Here is a 9,740-nt window from a genome sequence, read left to right on the forward strand (position 1 = left end):
TGGCTTTTTGATGTTTAAAATTTGTGAATTCCAACTCAAAGTAATACCTAAACTTTGGGGAAACAACCTAAAATTTTAAATTCTTAAAAATCAACTTATCATGCTCGATTCTCTAATTTCTTAAAGTTTAAACAATCAATGCATAAATGCCTATGTTTTAATTCAAGATATATCAATCAAAATCATAAATCAATCAAAATTTATCCTAAATATGATATGAGAGCTTTTCAGGAGAACAAGGCAGTCATTCAGGGATATTTCTGATAATGAAATGAATACCCCTCCACACTTAAGATGTACATTGCCCTTAATGTACAAAGATAGATATATAGAAAAGAATATAAAAATAAGTTAGGGAAAGAAGTGAAACTTCCTGAGTGAAAATTGGATGAAATTCTTGGATTAGCAAGAGTGAGTTGTTGGAAATAAATATGGAGGTCAAACATGATTCTGAAGGATAAAAGGAGAATTGGGGGAATAATTTGATAGTAATCATAAAGATAAGCCGTGTTTAAAAACAAAAGAATCTTCAAAAATTAATAAAAGCAAAATAAAATAAGATAGATAATCTAATTTTTCAAGTGGCATGGCCAGTTCGGACGCCCGTGTGGATCGTGTCCCGCCCCTATTTGTCGCGAAGTGAGATGTCATCAAATGGCCTTCAGGAATGGCTATTTATCTAGGCCATATGGCCACATGATCATGTTACATGACCATGTGTGATGTGGTTCGTTTCTCCCATAGTCGTGTAGCTCTGTGCACGCACATCTTATTTTGACAGTGTTGTCTAGGGGTGATAGACACGGGCGTGTTGCACGCTTGTGTTCATTTGGGAGATTTGACCACAGCCAGGTCACACGGCCGTGGCTACTTATCGCATCCTGTGTTGGGAAAGATAACTTTTACCCTATTTTCGCACAGCCGTGTTTCTATCTGTGCTTGTCACACGGCCTAAAGCATGGCCGTGTGATCGGCCGTGTGGAGTTGGGAACCTATGCTCAAAGACTTTGTTAGTGACCTAGATGTTTAAAAAATTTGAAATTTAAATAATTTAAAACCATTAGTGCTCTGGTTACCTCCCGAGAAGTGCTTATTTATAGTCTAAGCTCGACTTACCACTCCATTGAATGGTCATGGTGGTTCGAAGAGTTTATACTCCTCATTCCTGCTATCATTTTCATCAAAATAAGGTTTCAAACGGGTGTTGTTTACCTTAAAAGTGCCGAACTTAGGATGACTTACCTCGACTGTACCGAATGGGAAAATGCTAAGTACCGTAAGAGGGATTTCTTCATTCGGTTTAGCAGTGACAATGTGAGGATCTGCAGCATCTAATAATACTTTATCTCCAACCTTAAGTTGATTTGGGAAGGTATTGAGCTCGTTCTGGCGTAGGTTTGGTTTATCGTGTGTTCTCGGTTTATTCATCCGCCATTCATCTAGCTCCTCGATTTGTAGCCTTCAATCTTCATGAATAGGTCCTTTACTATTGCTTGAGAATGGCTCATGTTCTTCCTTCAGACTCATTTCCTGCACAGTAGGTTGCACTGTATTGTCAGTTTTAGTAAAATGGTTTAGACGATTACCTTCAATTTCTGATGTGTTGCCAGAATTACGAGCTTGAAGGGTGATTGTTTCGTCTTCCATACGGAGTGTGAGCTCACCTGTGCCAACATCAATAATCATTTTAGTAGTTGTTAAAAAGGGCCGTCCTAAAATCAAAGGAGTGTTGCTATCCTCCTCTATGTCTAGAACAATGAAGTCAACGGGAAATATAAATTTATCGATTTTAACTAGCACATCTTCAATAATACCCTTAGAAAATCTTATAGTTTTATCTGCTACTTGAATGCTCATCCTAGTCTGTTTGGGTTTCCCAAGACCTAATTGTTTAAACATTTTGTAAGGCATGACGTTAATACTAACCCCTAAATCAGCTAATGCATTATTAACATCTAAACTACCGCTTAAGCAAGGAATCGTAAAACTCCCTGGATCTTTTAGTTTGTTGGGTAGTTTATTCCCTAGAATAGCTGAGCAGACTGCGTTTAGCTCCACATGCAATGCCTCGTCCAACTTCCGCTTATTTGGTAAAAGCTCCTTTAAAAATTTCATTGTGTTTGGTATCTGTGATAGAGCCTCAATAAACGGTAAGTTAATATGTAATTTTATGAGAGTTTAAGGAGTTTTCCAAATTGTTCATCTGAGCGATCTTTCCTTGTCGCATTAGGGTATGGCATACGAGGTTTATAATCGACTTTCACTGATTTGTTTTTATTATGGCCTACCTCACCTTGATCTCTTCTCACCATAGTTTCTTGCCTCGGTTCTGGCTCAGGCTCAACGAATCCTTCTTCATCTTAATCATTAATCTCGTTGAGCTGTTCCCTTGGGTTAGGTTCAGTATTACTTGGCAAGCTACCTTTTGTTCGTTTGAAGATTAGTTTTGAAAACTGGCCTATCTGAGTTTTAAGCCCTTGGATCGACGCTTGTTGATTTTTAAGTGCTGTCCCAGTGTTCTGAAAACAAGTTTTTAACACCAAGATAAATTTAGGCAGCATCTCTTCAAGGTTCAGTTTCTTTTCCTATTGATAGGGTGGTTGTTGAAAACCCGAAGGATGTTGTGGTCTTTGATTTCCTTGACCGCCCCACGAGAAATTGGGATGGTTCCTCCAACCTGCATTATAAGTGTTGCTACATGGGTTATTTTGGGATCTAGAGTTATTTTTACCCATATGTTGGACTTGTTCCTCCTTGATGCTAGGGTTGAAGGGTTGATACTCTGTACATGTTCCTCCTCCATTCGTCTCGCACCTCATTACTAGATGTACCTGAGTAGAACCAAGTAAACCATCAATCTTTTTTATTTAGAAGTTCTACCTGGTTTGACAGCATAGTAATCGAATCAACGTTATAAAAGCCTGCTATTTTAGTTGGCTTAGTCCTCATGACTTGCCACTGATAGTTATTCAATGACACCTCTTCAATAAATTTTTAAGCCTCTTCAGGTGTTTTGTTGTTGATGGTTCCCCCGGCTGCTGCATCAATCATTTGCCTAGTCGACGGATTCAAGCCATTATGGAATATTTGAACCTGCAGCCAAAGTGATAACCCATGGTGAGGGCACCTTTTCAGTAAGTCCTTGTATCTCTCCCATGCATCGTAAAGAGTTTCTAAGTCCATCTGCACAAACGAAGAGATATCATTACGTAATTTGGCCGTTTTAGCCAGTGAAAAATATTTTAATAGAAATTTTTCAGTCATTTGTTCCCAACTACTAATTGACCTTCGTGGTAACGAGTTCAACCACTATTTAGCTTTGTTCCTTAATGAAAAAGGGAATAACCGAAGATGAATGGCATCGTCAGAAACGCCATTAATTTTAAATGTATCACAGAATTCTAGGAAATTTGCCAAGTGAGTGTTTGGATCCTCATCCAGCAAACCATCAAACTGAACAAATTGTTGTATCATTTGAATAGTGTTAGGTTTTAGTTCAAAATTATTTGCAGCAATAGTAGGCCTAACTATACTTGACTCAGTTCTTGTTAAATTTTGTTTAGCATAATCATACATAGTACGAGGAGCAAGATCTGATTTGCTAGTTCAGCGGGTATCGCGGAAGGTAGCTGATTGTCTTGGTTTTCAGCCATCTCATCAGTTGGGGTTTGACTACCATCCTCTTGCTCGTTCTCTGTGTATCTTAAGCTTCGCCTTATTTCTCTTTGGTTTCTGCGAACTGTGCGATCAATTTCTTCGTCAAAAAGTAGTGGTCCTAATGGGTTTCTTCTAGTCATAAACTATAAAAACCTGCCAAGAGAAAGACAAAAGTAAATTAATAAAAAAATAGAATTAACTTGCAAGAAAAATAAATGGCTAAAGTAATAAAAATTGAGCGTTCCTAATATCTTAGTTCCCCGGCAACGGCGCAAAAAACTTGATCGCGATTTTCGTGTGATAGGTTTTAAATATTTAAAAGAATCGTTTTTGAAACTAACTATTATCACGATGTAGGCAAGTGTACCTATCGAACAGTAGTATAGTTTTGGCAAGACTGGATTGTCGAACCCAAAGGAACTAAAAGTACTAGTAATGACTGTTTTTTTATTATCTAGCCTACGAATAAGGGGGTTTTGTTTTAACTAACTAATTATCTAAACTAAGAATTCACAGAAAATAGAATTGAGGGATTACTTTTGGAAAACGATTGAATTAAGACAATACCTAAGGAAGAATCCACCTAGACTTCACTTGTTATTCTGACTTCGAATCGAACGATTTATTCATTTAACCTGTCCCGTAGAAATCTCTAAGTTATGTTATTATCCCTATTCAGGACTAATAACTTCTAATCCCTAGATTGAATAATTGAGAATTTTCTCTAATTAACACCCTAGGGTTGCATTAACTCGATCTATGGATTCCCTTATTAGGTTTCACCCTAATCCGGCAAAATCTTGTCACCCTATGCCTAGGCGCGCAATCAACTCTGCTTAGTTATGACAAATGTACTCTTAGACAAGTTCTATTCCTCCTCTGAATAAGAGTTTATCTTGAATCAGTATCTGGGTATATCAAAACAAGAATTAAGAACACATAATTATGAACAATTTAAATATTTATCATAAAATTCAGAAAATAATAACAAAATTCGTCTTAGGTTTCATTCCCCTTAAGTATTTAGGGGATTTAGTTCATAACTAAAAAGGAAAACATCTTAGAAGAATAATGAATACAAAACATAAGGAAAACCCAAAACTCCTGAAGGGAAATTGAGGGGAGATCTTCAGTCTTGATGGTGAATCTGGCTTCTGAGATGGATCAATCGGCTTCCCTTTATCAGTTCCCTGCTTCCTTCTCTCTGTGTCCCTTTTCCTCTTCCCTTGAGGTATACTTATAGGCTTTAGAATGCCTAAAAACCCTCAAAATTAGCCTTTTCCGAATTGGGCTCAACTTGGGCTCGGTAGCAACATGCCCATGTGACACACCCGTGTGCGATTACTTCAAGCTGTGGTCAAGCCAGTTAAATAGGCACGTGTGTGTGGTCTACCCGTGTGAGCCGTGCTTCGATTCTGCCAAATTGACACGGCCGTGTGGTCTACCCGTGTGAGGAAGTCCAGGCCGTGTTGATTTCGTACTTTGCCCAATTTTCTCTGTTTTTGGTTCGTCTCTCGTTCCTTCAGATCTCCTATGCTCACTTAGGTATAAAACATGAAATTAAGGCATTAGGAGCATCGAATTCACCAATTCTAAGGAAAAATCATCCATAAAATACGTTAAGCATAGGGTAAAAATATGTATAAATTACGGTTTATCACTTCCACGGTCCACTACAACACTATGAGAAGTTAACCAATCCATCCAAGGATAACGTCGAATTCATCAAACAACAACAACATAAGGTTAGCCGAAAAACTATGACCCTTAATTGTTAAGGGACAATTTCTACATACTTGGTCAACTAACACATGCTTGCCTAATGATTTAGACACTTTTACTACAAATTCAGTAGGTACAGCTAACATATTCATACTGGGTACCAATTTCATGCAGACATAAGAATGGGTAGACCTTGGATCGATTAAAGCAACAACAGAAATATCATGAAGAGAAAAAGTACCCGTAATCACATTTGGTGAAGATGCCTCTTCGTGAGCGCGAATGGCATAAGTTCTTGCAGGTGCACGACCCTCGGACCTTACCGCTGAATCTCTAGGAGCACCTCTACTACTAGCCCCACTTCATGGATTCTTTTGTGGTCTAGCCCTTGAAGGAGCGCTACTCATCATCACCTCTTACTTTTTCTCTTTCTCATATAATTCAGGGTAGTCTCGGATGAAGTGGTCTAATGACCTATATTTGAAACAACCTCTTTCATTCCCTTGGCACTCACCGAAATGGCACCTACCATACTGCAAACACTCTGGCCTATTTGGCCAAGCACTACCAACAATTGTGATGGAAGTGGTTTGAGCTTTAGACGCCATGTACTGCTTGTTCTTGTTTTTACTCGAGAATCCCCCTGAAGCATTTGATCAGTTAGTGAACTTCCTCGATCTCTTAGATGGGGACTGATGTGACTTCCCAATCTGCCTCTTCTTCGAATCACGCGACTGAATAGCCGCCTTTCTCTTCTCTTTAACTAACTCTTCTGCTCTACAAGCTCTCTCAACCAGTACTACAATTTCCCTTAGCTCTAAGATGCCGAAAAATACTGGGATATCTTCATTCAGGCCATCCTCGAACCTCTTACACATTATGGCCTCAGTAGATACGCACTCTTGGGCGTATTTGCTGAGCCCTACAAACTCACGTTCATATTTCGTCACTGTCATACGGCCTTGCTTCAGCTCTAAAAATTCCTTCCTCTTCTGGTCTATAAACCTCTAGCTAATGTACTTCTTCCGGAACTCTTCCTAGAAGAAATCCCAAGTTTTCCTCTCTCTCGGTACAATAGACATGAGAGTATTCCACCATTGGTAGGCCGAGTCTTGTAGGAGCAACACAGTACACTTCACGCACTCCTCAGGCGTATACGATAGCTCATCAAATACCTTAATGGTATTTTCCAACCAAAACTCTGCTCTCTCTGGGTTGTCATCAATATTAGCCCGGAATTCCTTGACCCCTTACTTTCGAATCTTATCCACCAGAGGTTTCTCTCTCCTAGCCATCTCTGCTCCTTGCAGAGCTATAGGGGCATACTGAAGAATCGGAGGAGGTGAGGGAGGTGGAGTATTCCGATTCGTACGAATGAACTCCGAGTACCACGCGTCCATCATGTGGAGGTAAGCTTCGCTAGCCCATCGGCCCTGACTCATTGTCACGGGCCCACTATCTATTGACGCGGTCCTTTCAGCGAGAACCAGCACATTACTCTCCACTTCATCCACCGTAGCTACGTTAGGATCTATTTAGTATATAAATGAAAACACAATTTATCTTGTCAGGAGTAGTCACACTATCAATATACAATTATGGCATGTATAGCCAGACTTGTACTCACGCTAGGTTAGTCTTAGAATCGACTAAACCATAGCTCTGATACGACTAAATATAACATCCCTAACCCAAGTTCGACTCCAATTTCAGGTACGAGACATTACCGTTAACAAATCACATACACGCATACAAGTCAAATCATAAAAACCCGTTAAAATTTAAAAGAATTTCGAACTTTGTTAAAACTCCTTAATATGGGCCTATGGGGCCTCAAGCATTCATTCGAAGCCATTCGGAACCAACTCAGGTAGTTAAACCGACTTAATAAAAATGACCCTTGAAACAAGGCACACGCCCGTGTAGAAGGGCAACACTCCCATATGGTCATTATAACATGACCGTGCTGATGGTTCGTGTGACACACACAGCCTAAGCATCTAGGGACACGCCCGTCTCCCAAACCCGTGTGAATCAAATTCTAAATTTGAACCTATAGGGGTTTTCACACAGCCTGACACACGCCAATATCTATTGCATGTGTCCCTCACACGGCCATGACATGCCCATGTCCTAGCCTGTGTCTAAAAACCTTGACATTCTATTTTTGACGCTAGCAACCCTTAAAGGTCACACGGCCAAGGCACACGCCCGTGTGCTAGGTCGTGCCCTTCACACGGCCGTATCTCTACCCGTGTGCTTACTACCATGCATACTAACTTGTAAAATTTAATGTGTAGGGACACATGGCCAGACAACACACCCATGGGGCTGGCCGTGTGTGAGACACACGCCCGTGTGTCTACCCGTGTGGACAAAATAAGACTCTTTACCAAGCCTTTTTGCCACCCTTACTTGCACTAACCTACATAACATCTAACATAACAAATCCACACAATAATATAAGGTCTAATCAGTCACTCAAGGCATTATCTCTTTCATGAAAATATCATCATTTACTCATATCAATAATGAGTGTTAGCCATTATCCAAGGCTTTATACAAAACAAAGGGATTCATCCCAAGCCAACACTTTGACTAAATTAACATTGCCACAAAACTCAATAGTCTAAGCCCTATACATGTCATGCTCAAAATAATAAAACCAACTATACCAAATGCTTCAATTGATAGTGTGATCAAAGCCTCCGATGTCCGATGATCCTCGAGCTAATTAGGTGACACTATAAGAAAATGGAAAGGGAGGAGGAGTAAGCATAAAGCTTAGTAAGTTGCATACAAATAAATATAACAACAACTTTACCATTCATCATCACGCTCATAGTACAAAAGTAAGCATATGCACAACTTACTCATCACTATCCAATACAATTCACATTGCATATATTGAGCTCACATCTCATACATTTCAAAGAGGTACCTGTACCACTCACAACATGGTTATACTTTTCTCATTTAACTTAAACTGTAACTCTCACCGTTGAATCATTTGGAATGCTATCGGATATTCATTAAACCTCAAACATAGGGTGTAGTGCCAATGCCATGTCCCAGACATGGTCTTACACTGGCACATCCATCAAGTCGATGCCATGTCCTAGACATGGACTTACACTGACTATCGAAATCGAGGCTGACGCCATGTCCCAGACGTGGTCTTACACTAGTTCTCACATATCTGTGCTGATGTAATGTCCCAGACATGGTCTTACACAGAAACCTCTATACGTGCCGACACCATGTCCCAGACATGGTCTTACACTGACACATTTCGTAGTCAGTGCATTCCCCAGACATGTCTTACACTAGCTTACATCTCGAGGCCCATGCATGTCCCAGACATGTCTTACACTGGCTCTCATCTCAATGGCGATGCCATGTCCCAGACATGGTCTTACACTGACTCTCATAATGTGGCCGATGCATGTCCCAGACATGTCTTACACTAGCACACAAATAACCCGAATGTCATGGCATGAATATCCAATTTATTTCCAAAGGTTCAAATGGGAACTCTACTATCTCAATATTCAACATACATATTCATTTCCACAAACAAGCAAGCAATTTATGCTATATCAATTCAAACGCATATAATAACAATGTAGTTTTATTATTTACAAACAACTTACCTCGGTATACAAAATGTAGACTAGTTCGGCTTAGTCCACTTGTTTTGCTTTTCCCCGGTCTAGGCCCAGATTTTGTAATTCTTGATCTAAAATGATAGAAATTTTTTCATTTCATCAGCATATTAACCTAGAGACTTGAAAATTCATAATTGGTCAAATTGACCATTTTGCCCCTAGACTTTCACCATTTTACCCCTAGGTCTGAAAATCAATTCTTATCACTTTCTCATTAATCACGCCTAGCCGAATACTTTTTATACTAGGAGTAGCCCACAATTATCATTATTTCACACATTTATCAACTATTTTACAACTTATGCAAAACGGTCCTTAATTAGGGTTTCCATGAAAACTACTTCACAAAAGTTGTTTATTTCACAACCATGATTCATTTTCTTCCATAAAATTTCAGAAAACAACATGAACACTCTCATGGTAAAACCCTAAACTTTCAACCATTTTGCAAAATAGTCCCCTTATTAGAAAGCTCATGCTACAAAGATCTCAAAAGTATAAAAATATTCAAGAAAAGCCCTCAAAGTCACTTGAAAAGGCTTTATGTTGCTAAAATTTTTCAAGCTTCCATGGCCGTTTTCTTGGAGGAAAATTGGTGGAGAAGAAGGAGCAAAACAAAAAGATGATAGCCTTTTTCTTTGGTTTTATTTTAAATTAATTTAGGCCACCTAACCTTGACTTTCTTATCCCTTT

At 39.3% G+C, this 9,740-nt stretch overlaps 1 non-coding gene across 1 annotated transcript; it reads left to right on the forward strand.

Moving 5' to 3' along the window:
* The first annotated feature begins 3,109 nt into the window (after positions 1-3,109).
* On the forward strand, positions 3,110-3,216 carry LOC128286112 (small nucleolar RNA R71). Its single transcript, XR_008276657.1, has one exon. It is a non-coding gene; the product is annotated as a small nucleolar RNA R71 (small nucleolar RNA).
* Positions 3,217-9,740: the final 6,524 nt, after the last annotated feature.

Source organism: Gossypium arboreum, chromosome 12 (assembly GCF_025698485.1).
Source record: "Gossypium arboreum isolate Shixiya-1 chromosome 12, ASM2569848v2, whole genome shotgun sequence".
NCBI lineage: Eukaryota > Viridiplantae > Streptophyta > Magnoliopsida > Malvales > Malvaceae > Gossypium > Gossypium arboreum.